At 38.4% G+C, this 15633-nt stretch overlaps 1 protein-coding gene across 1 annotated transcript in view; it reads left to right on the top strand.

Moving 5' to 3' along the window:
• Positions 1-15633, top strand: part of celsr3 (cadherin, EGF LAG seven-pass G-type receptor 3) — a 135727-nt gene that overhangs the window by 42012 nt on the left and 78082 nt on the right. The gene's annotated exons all lie outside the window — the stretch shown is intronic.

Raw genomic sequence — 15633 nt, 5'->3', positions numbered from 1 at the left:
AAGTTATGCATTATTGTAATTGCAAGTGCCTGTTTGCTAACACATGGCTAACATTAGCTTATAAACAGCTAATTTGTCCTCTTCGGTGGACAAAGGGTGCTAAGTCTTGTATTTTTAGCTAGTTACATGCATTTTAGTTAGCGTTTCAGCCCATGGTTGCATATTGTGGCGCCTCTCCAGTGGGCGTGGTCTTCAGACTATCACATTTTTTGATCCGTCTCAATAGTCGCCTCTCCATCAATGAATCTCGATGCACATTTTGAAGACTTCATGGAAACACTTAAATTTGATAAAACTTGCAAAGAAAATGTGCATAAAAGTTTTTACGCTTGCTTTTTACACCTTTTTTTGTCTTTTTTGAAAAATAGTAAATGAGCTAAACAGGAGAAAGGGAAATAAGTCTGACATAGCGAACATTTAGCTCACATGACTGATCAGCTGTTTCCGCTGTTTTCCACTCTTGCTCAGTCTCTTCTTCTTCTACTGTTTCCTGACAGATTAGCCTACAGCAATACATTACACTGCCATCTTCTGACCAAAGTACGTTAATACAACCTTGTTGATTTGCTCTAAACCAGTCGATGGAAACATCCCTAATTCGCATTTTCTTTAATGCGACATTACAAAAGGTTGCTACAAAATTTGTTTAGACTTTAATGAAAACACGGCTTGTGCCTTTAAGATAAATTGTAAGTTTCCTCAAAACTATTGAAGTGCTCGATCATTTTTTAACCTTGGTATCAATTCTGCAAACAAATGAGCCCATGATTGAAATAATAATCTCCCTCTTATCTACCAGTTTATTGTTGTGCTGCTGTTTCTCAAAATTATAGACATATTCTCAGTAAAGCCTGTTGCTTCTCATTGAACAGAATATTTTGTGGGGTTTTTTGTCACTCATATCAAAAGGTTTGCATGTTTGAACTTTTGCCAGTTTCTCATAACCAGATATCAACCCCCTACAGTAGAATTCATTTAGAATCGATAAGACAGCAGACGTGCTGTTTTTAAGCTCCCAGCCAAGTGAACTTTCCTGTGGAATCCAACTGAATGACACACAAAGTTAAATGTGTGTTTTTTTTAATGAAGGATATGAAATAATCAACCAGTGCTCTTTAACTAGAGTTCAATCTGAATCAGCATAGGTTTAAGAGAAGTGATAAGAAAAAATATATTAAGTGTGGAATAATTATCTTCTGCTCCTCTAAGAAATAAGCCTCTGCACTTCCCTCACTTTACAGTTAATCAAATGTAGGAGGAAAGTTGTCGTCTCACCACCCGCAGCGACAATGCTAAGCAGAGGCTCTGCAATCTGCACTCTTTTATTCATAAGAATTCAAATATTTCTATCCTCAAGCGCTCACTTCTTTTAGAAACTTGCAAAGCTTGCAGCGCTGACGGGAGTGTGCAACAGTCATTAACCCTGAAAACAACACAAAAAAGACCTCCACCCTTTAAAGAGAAGTTCCCACCAGTGGACGGTCAACCTGAAAAACGGAGATAACAGCAGACAGAAAGAGAAAATATCTCATCATTTTCACAAACCAAAAGAACAAAGAGGTGATGGAGAGAGATGCACATTATGCAGATTGTAGTAAGATATAATGCGAGGGATTCACCTATGAGAGCTGAGAGATGCAGAGAGGAGATGAGGAAACACAGAGAAAGGAGCCTGGATGCAGACTAAATTAGTTTGTGAGGAGATAAAATGGTGAGAGATGAGGGGAGAGGTAGGAATGAAATGGTTGTGTGAAGCGATCTCTATTTTACAGTGAGGGGAGATGAGAAACAGAGGAAGAGACGGAGAAGAAATGCGGTAGGCAAGAGGTGAGATTAGTTTTGGATGTGATAAAGCTGATATGCATGTCACACTGAGAAATTTAATCCAGCAGATAGGGAGGGAAACACATCACACATACACAGCAAATTAGCTCGAGGTAGCTAAAACCGTGTGAAGAATAATACTCGTCTAGTGAGATTCAGCCTTTTCAAGAAGGTGTTAGAGAAGTTAGAGACAAAAAAGGAAGCCTGGAGGAGAGAGGGCAGAAATTTAGCAGGTTGAGGTGAGATTGAATATCAGCTCAGAGACTAAATTAGGTTGGTTTGGGAAGACAGAGAATGGAGAAACAGGGAGAGAATGAAGTGAGAGGTGGATTAGTTTAGGGGGGATGGGGTGAAAGAGTGAGGTGGGTGATGAAAACAGGGGAAGAGGAGACTAAATTGTGTTTGGCTATAAGTTGAAAAGTATAGAGGGGACATGGATGAGGAACTGAGTGGAACTGAGGGACTAAAGTGGATTCAAAGGTTCCAAAATACACAATTTAAAATGATCAAATAAAACAACTAATATCTGATTCAACAGCCTGCAAAATACCACAATATAATGTGATAATGTGATGAGATAAATTGAATCTAAAGGATATTGATTCTATTTCAAAAGTTTGGACACACCTTCTCGTTCAATGGTTTTCTTTCTTTCTTTTTTATTATTTTCAACATTGTAGATTAATACTGGAGACATCAAAGCTATGATGGAACACATATGGGATTATTTACAAAGGAAAAAAAGGGTTAAACCAGAATATCAATATCAGAATGTGTTTTATATTTTAGATTATTTGCACTACGGGTACCTGAAATACACATACAATGTGATTTAAAAACTGATTGACCACTGAGTACATACAACAAATCTAGTTACGATATCTAATCAATTGCCTTTGTAATCTTTTTTTTTAATTGTAAAGAGACTTATGGACACCCTGTATATTTCACCTATATTTAAGTTCCATTAAGATAAAAAAATATATATATTTTACAGGAGAGACCTGGCTGAGGTAAATTGCCACATATTAAAAATACAACATACCCAACATTATATATTAAAAACAACATCCTACCTTGTTTTATTCAATGGTTTTTATTATCATTATTTTCTTTATTAAGACATGATTTGGTCTTCAAAAAGTCAATTTGCTGTCTTATATTTGAGTCGATACAGCAGTTGATTGTTCTCCCAGCGGTGCACACCTCGCACCTCCACAGTCTGTGATAAAGCAGGAAAACTGTTGAGCTTAGAAAACATATGCCCAATGGCAGAACTAAGCCATGAAATCAGAGCTAATTATTGAGCTAATCTGAGCTAATTATGTACTTAGAATATTACAACTCCCACGTGAAAGCCAAGAAAATTGATATTTTGAAGCTTTATATTCACTCTTGCACTAATCTTTTTTTTTTTTTTTTTTTGGAAGATCAAAGCAACAGGACTTTCTGTACCTTTTCACAATTAATTTTATCATATTATTATGATTTTTAAACAAATGCAATTAACCAAAACTCTTAGCTGTAAAAAGTTAAACACAAGTCATTTAAGAATTAACAACTAGATGGAGGAATTAATTAATCAGCTTTCCATTGATAGCATATTATATACACAGCGTTAGCGAACAATTATGCAGCCGGTTATTGGAGAATTAATCACAGCACAGCAGCAAATAATAATAAGACTGTCACAATGCTTTGTGTGGAGACCAGAGTCATTTAAAGTTAGCAGGAAAACAAATGAAGACTCAATTAGTTTGGGAATGATAAGACGCAATGTGAGGACGGATGACGGAGACAAGCTCTGCTTCTGTGATAAGATGGAGACATTACTCAAAGAAAAACCGGAGTGAGGTCCTAAAAGGTGGATAAAGATCACTTTTCAAAGGGTTAAAAACTGCAGTGTGTTATGTGAAGATATATCATGCAGGAGATGAAGTGAGGCAAAAAAAAATAGACATTTGGAAAGACGGTTTGAAGACAGGAGAGGATGAGAGAGATGAGTTTGTGGGGTAGCGAGGGAGAGAGATAATGGTATAGGAAGGATTCAGACATCTCAGAAGTGACATTCATTTTAGAGGTCATTTATAGAATAAATGAATGAATGAATGTGTGGAAGAAAAAAGACCAATTTAGTCGTGGAAAGGGTGATAGAGAATGAGGTGTGTGTGTGTGTAACTAAAAGAAGATAGAATAAATTACTTTGGGGAAATAAAATAAAAAAACTGTGTGTTGGCTGTGGTGTGTGTGTGTGTGTGTGTGTGTGTGTGTGTGTGTGTGTGTGTGTGTGTGTGTGTGTGTGTGTGTGTGTGTGTGTGAGGCATTCAGGACACGTAGGGAGAATAAATGACTCTGCAAAGAGTGGGGAGAAAAAAAAACCCAGCCAGAGTAATGAACGCTTATGGGATGAGGTTTGGAGTGAGCACAGATTGTGTAAGGGTGGGGAGTAGAGGAAAAAGATACATTTAAATACATAATAGACATGATTTGGAAGTGTGCATTTTGTATGAAAAAAATGCACTGCAGGGGACAGAATTTGCTGAGCTGAGTGAGATAAATGCATTAAAGGGTGTGAGAGGAAGGAGAGAGGAGGCTAAATTAGTTTTTGGAAGATAAGTTGGAGAGAATAAAGGGAGGGAAGAGGAGAAAACAATGTAGCCCAGCTCCCTCTGTGGTGTTTATGGGAGATATGCATGTCACGCGAAGAATTTGCGAGTGAATGCTTTGCATGTAATCACAGTGTACTTGTAGTCTTTTGGCCACAGTAGATTCCAAGATGTATACAGCACTTTGACTGTGCACAGTTTTAAAGATGTCTTCCTGGTGTTGAGCTACAGCCTCATTGGTGCCGGTGGAAGCATAAATTTCAAGTGTCACTCAAGGTAACAGTAGTATTTTAGATCATGACAGGTATGATTTTAAAGGCAGGGGGTAATATTAACTGTCACCGAACTAGAATCAGGTGCTGAGGGACAGAATCTCAGGATGTGTTGAGGTTTTTTTATTAATAGCAATAGGTTTGCAGGATTCAACAAATGAAATCCTTCTGTAAGAAAGATAATAAACAATTAAAGGTGGAGTCTGCGATTCTAACCTTATACGCTAATCCAATACGGGACTGGTCTCCCATCAAAAACAACAGCAGGGTGTTTGTACAGGCAGCAAAATACGACTCATATTTATGTTTTAGACTGTCCTCCACCATCATCTTGCTACCACCGAAGTAGTAATGATCGACGGCAAAGCGTCGATCATTAGCGGATGTCACACTCGGGACTGGAGGTGCAAGGGTCAAACAAATGGCAGACTTGCACCCAGGAGAACAGGGTTTGTGTGCCGTGTGAAAACAAAAGTAAACAATTTTTTTACCGAACTTACTTTTTTTTAAAAACGTATTTTAGGTTACTTCTATGGCTCACATCACCCTCATAACTACTTCACTTCCGGCATTTACTGTCTTTTATAATGCCTTACCAGGAAGTTTTTGCCCTCAACCAGTCAGTGGTTTTGTAGCCTTAATTCACAGAAACTGCAGCCTTTTCTACAACCGTGAACCGTACGTGTATGTATAATGACGTTTGTGCTATTTCTAGAACGGTCCACTCTGTAATGTGAGCCCCACAACGCTCCTATGAGTCGTTATGGGTGGTATTGACAATTGGTCTATTCTGTTATTTGGGTTGGAGATCTTGTTGTCCACTACACAGTGTTTCAGTACAGTGTTCCTACAATTGTTTGGGTGTTGAGTTTAAATATCGACATTATTGCTACAGAATAGCAGACTCCACCTTCAAGGGAACTTAGATCAGAGACTGTTGCACAAAGTACTGGAACTATACAGCTTTATGAATAGTTACTATTTTGCAGACAATTAAGTAACTACATAAACGTATGAGTATGTTTCCTAATTTTTTGTTTGATCAGACACTTCGATCAAGCTAGTAAATAGTATTGACATGTCAGATTATTTGTGGATACTAAATGTCCTCTGTTTTTTGTGGATTCATAAAGTAACTAAATCCTGCAAACTTTGACATTAAAAGAAAATGTTAAGATTTTATTTTTAATATGTTTATTGAGATTTATACATCGGTTTAAATTGAACACTGAACTGAGAGTAAGTTCAAAGTTAAAACTTGAATGTAAAAAATATATATTGTAGTACAGTGGAAAAGGAGGAATAAAAAATGAGAGAGAAGTGCAAAACTAGTGGCAAAGAAGTAAGTGTAAAGGCTGCAGGGCGAACAGAGAGAGCTAAAGAGAATTGAAAATAAACGTGGGAGGTGAATTCTTATCAATATCCAGATCTTTTGAAAAATACCAAAAAAGAGGATTGTGATGGAGGTAGAGGCAGATGAAAGTGGAAATGGGGGAAAAAGCACATCAAGAAATGGGAAAGAGGGAGCAGAAAAGGAAAGAGGCAGGAGATTGAAAAAAGTGTTGAAAGGCTTTAAGGCAGATGGAGACGTGTAGGGAAGGGAAATACAGCGAAAATGAGACTGCTTTATAGAAAGGAAACCAACCAGAGAGAAGACAGGGGAGAGGGGAGAAAGTGATTAGAAGAATATGTTATAGAGAGGTTGAGATAAATGACAGAATGCCAAAACAAAAGTGATCCATTAAGATGAGGTGGAAAAGTGAAGTAGTGGGAGAGGAGGGGACAGAAAGCAAAGGGAAAAAAAATCATAGGGTTTGACAGACAAGCAAACATTACAGAGAAATCAAACAAAGATACCTAAAGGAAGAGGAGAGAAGATGTTATAGGAAGGAATAGGAAGAGAGAAACTATAATAAGTGCAAATAATAGTGAATAAGTAAAGATTTAACCAATACAGATGCATTTATCATGCTCAGATTTCCATATTGAGCCTCTTTGGTGCTAACCATTTTATCACTAATCTGTTTAAAAGTCAGTTATTTTTTTGCTGGGATAATGTAAAGTTCAGTGCATCTTTCTGTAAGATGGAGCTGTATATCAGTATAAAACCCTTTTACTATAGTGCAATGATCTTTGTGAGGACTGCAACTAATGAGAAATTAAATTATCCTTTATCATGCCAATTATTTTCTCGATCAATGAATCATTTGGTCAAAACAATGTTGATAAATGATGAAAAACGCCCATGACAGTGTTTTGAAGTCCAAGGTGATGTCTTTAAATGTCTTACAAAACCAAAGACAATCAATTTTTGTTTTAATGTTTAATCAGTTATGTAAAAAAAACAATGAAAAACGTTATAACAAGCTTAGTTATCCTTATTATGAAACCTTAACATTCTTTTTCTTTGTATTGTAGTAAGTAAAGCTAAGGTGTGGTGTCATCTGTCAGTCAAACAGTGTGGGCGGGACTATGACGTCTTCCTCTCACATACTGTACTTTCTGCATGTAGCGCTCTTTGCTTTGTTCAGCCACGGCAGCTCGTCTCTTCCAGCTAGCCAACTTTTTGTCAGAATATTCCACATAAACCATAAATGTTAAAATGCTGCACTTCCTGTGAACCAGTGGGTTTTTTTCCCTGAGAAATAGCTACAGACTGAGAATTAAGATCAGCAAATGAAAATCTCTCATAGGACATGGTTCCAATTGTGTCAAATTAATTAATTACAACATTTATTAATATGAAATGTCACAGATTCCTATTTGACTAAATGGTTAGATTTCTGACTCATTACATGTCTACGTAGAACTTAAATTAGTGGAGCCCTTGAAGGCGCTTTTTCTTGTGGGGGTGTATAAAGGGGGAAAAAAGCACCACAAAAAAGGGGCGAGACCTACAGAGGCAAGGCAAGAGGAAGAAGAAGAGAGAAGCAACTGGCCTCTAGGGATGTACCATGTGCTGGGGCGGAGGAGGGGGGAGATGGGGTGGGTGGTAGGGCGGAGCGAACTAAGATGCCGGGGGGTGGTTGAAGAATACTGGCTTTGATGAATAAAACATCCGCTTGAATGAAGGGGTGGTGTGAATGCATTAAACCAGGCATAGAGGAGGAAGAGAGAAAAAAAATAAATGGTAAGATATGGAAAGAGATGAAGAGAGGAAGAGGAAAGGAACAGTAAAAGCGTGGAGCATTTTATATATAGAGATGTAATGTGGCTAGGAAGATAAAGAGGGAAGATAAAAGAGGAAGGAAGGATGGAGGGAGAAAAATGAAGGTGGTGATTGGAAATCGCGATCTGCTTTTAAGCTGTAAAGTGCAAGTAGAGAGAGTCAGAAGTTTTCTGACTTGAAAATGTTTTTTAAGTGGACACGTCTTTGTGGATGGGTCAGTGGTAAAAATGGCCCTTTACAAATATCCGGCAGAAACCGGAAGTATTTCTAGCAAAATCTACTTATGATTCAAAAGTGAAAGTGTTCATAATGCAAAATGATCAACTTTTAGAACTGTTATTGTACACAATGAATGAGTTCTCACTGACCAACATATGAGCTATTCAGAATACTTCATTAGTCCCAGAAGGGCAATTCAGTTTTACAGTCGATAGTACAAAAACTACACTACTATATATTGATGTTGTAGCTGGATGAAATGAAACTAACCTTAAAGCCGTTACTGTGCTGAAACAGTCAGCTTGTTAATAGGATAATAGGTTATTTATTGAACTTGTTTATCAAGCAAACATGAAACACTTACATAAACATTTAAACACAAGCTTGGCACATAAAGGTACATTGGAAAAATGTCATGGCTGCGGCCCTTTTGGGGTGAAAAACTGAAGATTCTGTAGACATCCATGCAATTTGACTTTGGATTATAATATATATATATATATATATATGTGTGTGTGTGTATATGTATATATATATATATATATATATATATATATATATACTTTTATTTAATTTGTTTTCTCAACATGCCTAATAATTATCTTTGCCTGAACCAAGTGTTATATCATTTATACACGTTCGATTGAATCACCAGGTATATTTTTAGGCTAAATGTTGCCTAAATGTTTGATTGAGGCTAGGCTGAAATTTAAAGCCGTTTTCTCACCAGTGCAATGTTAAAATGTGGTGTGGAAATATGGAAAATCTGCATGCAGTTGGTTTTGCAGCACACCGGGTCCGGGGCAAATAGTCCGCTTTGCTGTGCTCCATTTTCCACTCACCACAACGAAAACCTTTCCAGACAGAGAAGCTACAGTATATGAGCTTGAGATGGTAATGTAGCTGATCATGCATTTGCTAACGTTACATGTCAGTCACACAACATACAACGTTTCTGTGTTGTGTAGTTTACGTCAGCTACATTACCATCTTCATCATGTCCCAGCTGCTGGGCCATCTCAAGCCATATATTAACTTGAGGTAGTCGAAAGAAGTCTGTGCTTGTTGTGAAATGGTTTTAATTCAGAGACTACAGTCTGATGCTGCTGTACTGTATCACAGAACTGCAGCAGCCTCCCACTCAAACTAGCTGTCCATCAGTAGAAACCGTCGCCAGCATCATTTAATGTCTTACTACACTGACAGTGAATATCCAATATCTTATGTGTATCAAATCTGTGTATTTTTTTTTTTTTGTTATTCTTCTTTCAGGGCGCAGCCTTGCCAAGAGATTGACATGTAATTACACAATGCTGCTCTGGTCTATATTCACTGGTTGCAGCCTCTCAAATGTGAAGATTTATATCATGACTCTGTTTTATATCTCTGTAAATTAAATCTTGGTGTTTGCTTTTCAAAACAAACAATGTGAATATTTCAGGCTTTGGGAACATGAGTTGCAGATTTTTTTTCTTCTGACTTTTTGTGGGCTAAACAATTCTACTTTCCCTCATTGTGCATGACGAGCTTAAGTGTTTGTGTATGTGTGCGAAAGCTTCTTTGGTTGTCTGTGTTGATGCATTAAGCAGTATCTTGTGCATCTGGGTGTGTGTACGTTTCCGTTCTGCAAAGTCCATTAAAAAACCATCTGTGCATGCACGTAAAGTGCTTGTATGTGTGATGAATTTTAAAGTGCTATCTCACTATTGGACCCTCATTTATTCAGCAATCGCTTGACCTTTGTGTCCATGTGAGTCAGAACGGGGAGGTACACACTAAAAGAGTGTCTCTGTCCTGCTCTGTTTGAGTGTGTGTCCTATCACTGCTGATCAGCATAAGTGCCTCTGCAAAGGTGACATCTTCACACTGTCTGGGCAGAAAGATACTAAAGACTATGGTTGAGTCAGTCTGAGATCATGTCTGCTCTCCCTGTTTCCATTTAGCATTAACATGTGGTCTGAGTGATCTGAACACAAGTGGACAGCTCTCAGTCTGTGTGTTCTCACCTGGCAGCATCGACTCCAAATGCGTCTTAAGTGACCACTTCTGATCTGATTCCACGTTACTCGCTCTGTATGTAAATTAACACATACATCATCTCGTTTGAGAAACACCAAAATGCGTTGCTGTTTTTAACTGGTGGGAGGCAGCAGTGTCCCTCAAGGTCCTAGTTGGCCAGAAATAACAGAAGAAGAAGAAGTAGTAGTAGTAGAAGTAGTAGTAGTAGTAGTAGAAGAAGAAGAAATCAAAACAACACATTCTTTGCCATGTTCCAAGCAAACCTCATCACCAAAGATGTTAGATTTTCTCATAATTTTTGTCTTGGGGCTTTTGGAAATGACTAGCCGGGTTGGACAAAGCCAGCTTACCGCAGTTCGAGTGAGTACGTACTTCTGCTTGGGCAGGAGGCGGCAGTTGAGTAGGTGGTCCCTAATGTGGACCGCCTACCTAACAGTCATATACCTGTTGTCAGTATTATCTGATTATGGACACATGAGGCCTGAAGCACCTCTGAATGTGGTTTTTGACATCCGAGCTCAATGCGTCCTAACAGTGTTTTCACTTGTATTTAGAGCTGTCCACTTGTGTTCAGATCACTCAGACCACATGTTCCTGCTAAATGGAAACAGGGTCTCTGTGTGTGTGTGTGTGTGTGTGTGTGTGTGTGTGCGTGTGTTTTATAACGAGAAAAGACCTTTAAAGTAACATTTCTGTTCTGTTTTTGTGTTTTTATAATGACCAGAAACAGTAGTTCCCAATCGAGTAGAGTTGAGTGACAGTCCACTGTTGATTATATGGAAGTGTATATGAGTGTGTGTGTGTGTTTGTGTGTGTGCACTTATCAATCTAGACCAAACCGCAAACAAATGTTTAAATATTGATAACATTAAAGGTAAAGTATCTTTTTTGTAAGGAACAAAGAAAGTCTTTGCAGTAAACAAACAGTCATTAGGTGAAAGAGTAAGTGCAGTTTGTTTCACTGCAGTTAATGGAGGTCCCCTCTTTGACAGATGGAGATTATTTAAAAATGCAAGGCCCCTCTTGGCAATTTCTTTAAAAAACTGAAAAGCACATTTGCAGTTCTATAATGAGAAAAGACCTCTAAAGTAACATTTCTGTTCTGTTTTTGTGTTTTCAAAATGACAAGAAGCAGAAGTCCCCACTTGGGTAGGGTTGAGTGATCGTCCACTGTTTGTAATATAGGAGTGTGTGTGTGTGTGTGTGTGTGTGTGTGTATGTGTATGTGTTGTGCTTTTTATGTTTGTAGTTTTTGATTCTTTATGTGTGCATATAGGTGTTTTTGTTTGTCTGCCCTCATCAATTTATTTCCCGTCAGTCTGCCTTTGTGCGACTCGGTGTGCATAATGAACCAGCGTGTGTGTTTGTAGGTGTGTGTTTAAGATTCACCACACACATATTTCATGAGTATTAATGTCTGTTTATTTATTTTAATATTAATGAGAGGGTCTGTACGGATGAATAGGCGCAACAGACAAAGACATGGAAACTGTGCTGCGTTAGAGTGCAGTTGTGTGTGGTGTGTGTGTGTGTGTGTGTGTGTGTGTGTTTCTTTTTAATTGGTTCCCTGTTGTGTGCACTTACACACAGAGGTATATGTTTAATGTGAGAGGAGAGAGAGGATGAGAGAGAGAGAGCTAAACAAGGACAGACAGATGTGATCATTTCATTGTCCTTGGGCTATTGTTAGCTGAACTGTGTGTGTGACCGGGTGTCTCTCTCTCTGTGTGTGTGTGTGTGTGTGTGTGTGTGTGTGTGTGTGTGTCTTTAGGGTGATTCAGTGGTATGAGAGACAATGTTTGTCAGCCAATAACTGGCAGATATCAGCCGCCCGCTGGCATGAGAAGAAAAGTGGCGTGGCGAAATGGAGTGATGAAGAATAGTATGGACAAATGAATAAACTGTTAGAAAGTGAGCCAGTGGTGGGTGGAAGAAAACAATTTTGGATGAAAGGAGAAAAAACAAGGATAAAAAGGGAGATCAATGAAGGAGTTCTTGAATTAATCAGTTAAATGAAAAAAGGTAAGAGGGATGGTTGGGTGGGATCCGTTTTTTTCACCAGGATATATGGTGTATATATGACGGTATCTGTGTAAAGAAAAAAGAAGAACAAAAGGGAAAAACTGAGCTGCTGGTGATTGAAGTCTCCCTTTAAGACTTGGTGGCCTGATGCACTGAAACACCTAAACAATATCAAGCATTGGATGGCTAATTTACTCAAACTAACCAAGAGTAAGACTGAAATTTACATTTTTGGGTATCCAGATATTGATAAAATTGTAGCTGACAACTAAGTACCACTCTATTTATGCAAAACCCTAGGCGTAGGATCTTGGCATTTAACTGGACCCTGATCTTAGATTTGATAAACTGATAAAAATGCAGTTAATAAGTCATCTTTTTGCTGTCTTAGACTTTTAAGTGAGGTTAGGATGTGAACAAGATTTCTTTTGAATATTTCAAGACAATAATCTATGCTTTTGTTTCTTCTGGTCTCGGTTAGAGTCATTCAGATAACACGCCTGCAGCTGTTGCAAGATGCGGCTGCACATCTGCTGACAAAATCAAAACAATCGTGCCATGTTTCTCAGATTCGTCGACATTGCATTGGTTACCAGTGAAATTTAGAGCTGACGACAAGTTTTTGTTCTTTCATTTTTTAAGCTACTATCACGGTGACCTTTTACATCCCCACTGTCAGAGAACTCTAAGGTCATCTGATAAGTTGCTGCTCTCCATCCCAGACAGTCATTTTAGGCGTAAAGGAGACTATGCTTTTATTGTGGCGGGGCCCAAGTTGTGGAACTGCTTCTCTTCATGTTCAGTCTCTGTTTTTCTACCCTTTTTACTGTATACAGTATTTTTGTCAACTGGTTGTTCTTAAACTTTGCTATTTAAAAAAAACCTGATTTGACTTGAAAATCACAAGGTTACATTTTCTAAATACCTTGGTATACTGTGATACTTTTAGCCTAATAATGAGGGATCTAGAGTTTTGAAAGTTATGGCAAAAACATTGATCGAACACATTAAATGAAAGCACTAAGTAACCAGCAAGTAAATATTTAGAGTGTGCAGCGACGCGCTCGTCAGTGAAATGAAAGCTTTGCTATCTTCAAAGCTGAGCACTTTGAGTTTTGGCAGTTATTATCCTTGACATGGAGGAGGACAGACGGACGCTAAATAAAGCAGTTTATACTTTGGAGACATGAACAAGCTCTAAATGTCTCACCATGTTGTATGTGTCACAGTCAGTTTTAGAGTGTGAGCTTTCCCCTTAATGTGTCTGTGTGTGTGTGTGTGTGTGTGTGTGTGTGTGTGTGTGTGTGTGTGTATGTGTATGTGTATGTGTGTGTGTGTGTGTGTGTGTGTGTGTGTGTGTGTGTGTGTGTGTGACTTGTATGACTTACCCTCAGGTCTATGTGTGTGTGTGTTTGTCTGTGTGTGTATGACTTGTGTATGTCAAATAACATTTGTGCCCAGCTGATCATGAGGAAAGGTGAAGGCTTCTATTGACTTACAACAGCACTACTGTACGTCATCTTCGTGTGTGTGTGTGGTTGTTTATGATCGTGTGTGTTTGTGTGTGTGTGTGTGTGTGTGTGTGTGTGTGTGGCTGTTAAGATGCAAGGACCCTGCCAGTGGGTACTCTGGCATCTAAAAGCAGCACAAACAAAGCGCCAACAGAGACAGCTACATGATAAAACCCAACAGCCTTGAGGGCAGGGGCAATGATCTGGTGTGTGTGTGTGTGTGTGTGTGTGTGTGTGTGTGTGAGATAGAGAGGAGGGGAAATATGAGAGACACATTGAATGTGTGTTTTTCTTTGTTTGAGAAAGAAAATAATCTGTATTGCATCTATTATTAATGTGTATGCATTTTGGTTTGTTTATTTGTTATCTTATTGTGTGCGTGTGTGTGTGTGTGCTGTCAGCCGGTTCTGAAACGGGTCCTTAAGGAGCCATCTGTCTTAGGGCTAGTTTCAAACCCTGTCTGCTCTGTTTATATGGAGGGCGCTGGGTGTGGGTGTGTTTGCGTGCAGCTGCTAAATGTCAGACAATGTGTGTGTCCAAATATGCTCAAGGAAAGGTGAAAACCAAAAAGAAAGAGTGAAAAATCTACTCCTACATACCTTTTTTCTTTTATGAGGGTGAGCGTGTATTTCTGTGTGTGTGTGTGTGTGTGTGTGTGTGTGTGTGTGTGTGTGGGTGTTTCTGCCTCTCGAGACTCTTCAGACTGGCGCTTGTTTGACTGGCAGCCAAATCTGTGTTTATTCTCGTCTGCAGATTTGTTTGTGTTGTTTTTTTGTTTTTTTCCTGCACATTTCTAAAGCAACAGAAATCACAGTTGGGAGGAAAATACTCTTTTCCCCCTGCATATATTCACTTCAAACTACTGTACACTGAGTAATTTACCGTCATCAACCCCATATATGGTTGTACTTTATATTCTGAGGCATTGTAAAGGTTAGTTCTCTATGTCAGTGGCTCCTCAGGAATCAGCACCCTCCTGCTCCCACCATGTAATCAAGTACTAATTTACATCTAAAGTGTCTGGTGAATGCAGTCACTGCCTGAAAGAAAACCAGCAGCACTTTGTGAAGATCTTGACATGGAGAAAGAGCCACAGATTTGTAGACTGGGGCAATTTTGAGACCCTCAAGTTAAGAGTACTTCTTGAAAACCTGCAGAAGACTCTGTAATGACAAAAGGCAACCTTTAATGGGCGTATCAGAGGTCCCGTGAATGGCTGATTGGATTGCTGCATATCAAATAATCCGCAGTTTGAATGTAATTATGAAGCAATGCCTATTTTTATTTTCTAATTTGGATGTATTTTTGAAAAAGGATCTTTTCCCTCTTTAGTTCTAAAAAACAAAATCCCTTCCAGACAAGCATCTTGGAAAAATCTCCAATTACGACATACATACAAGAATATGATGTTGGCCAATCAGATGGCTGAATTTGATGGTGCATTGACAGTATATATCCCATAGTGGAATACAATGGAAGAGATACTTGACATTTATGTGTAAACATGTAAAAAGTCCTGTCAGTTAAGGTTAAAACCAGCACTATTTTGGCCACGTATCATTTGTGATGGTTCACAAAGGAGATAATGGCGCACAGTCACACTACAAGCCAAAAACACATCAACACTGAAAACAGAATTTCTGAAAATTTTGACCCGAACAGGAATTTTTCAAAAAGCTCCATTTTCAGTAAAACCCAATTTGTGTGCAGACAAAATACCTGTGAATGTGTGGTCTGGGACCTTCAATTGTTCTACAAATTCAGCAATAACAGTTTAACCCAACTGCTGTCAAAAAAACTTGACAAAGTAACTCAACAATTTACAGGCTAATTTAACTTAATCCGGCCAAGCGGAGTCAAAAAGTATACTGTGTTGGTTGGTTAGAAAAGAGGAGATTTTTTTTTAACTTTTAAACTTTTTATTTCAAGTACAAAAATTCAACTCAGCCACAATAGAGAGGTTGGGACTGAGAGAATGAACAACAATTTTC

This window comes from Centropristis striata, chromosome 5 (assembly GCF_030273125.1).
Source record: "Centropristis striata isolate RG_2023a ecotype Rhode Island chromosome 5, C.striata_1.0, whole genome shotgun sequence".
NCBI lineage: Eukaryota > Metazoa > Chordata > Actinopteri > Perciformes > Serranidae > Centropristis > Centropristis striata.
The sequence above is the reverse complement of the archived record's forward strand: the minus strand, read 5'-3'. Positions and strand labels throughout refer to the sequence as shown.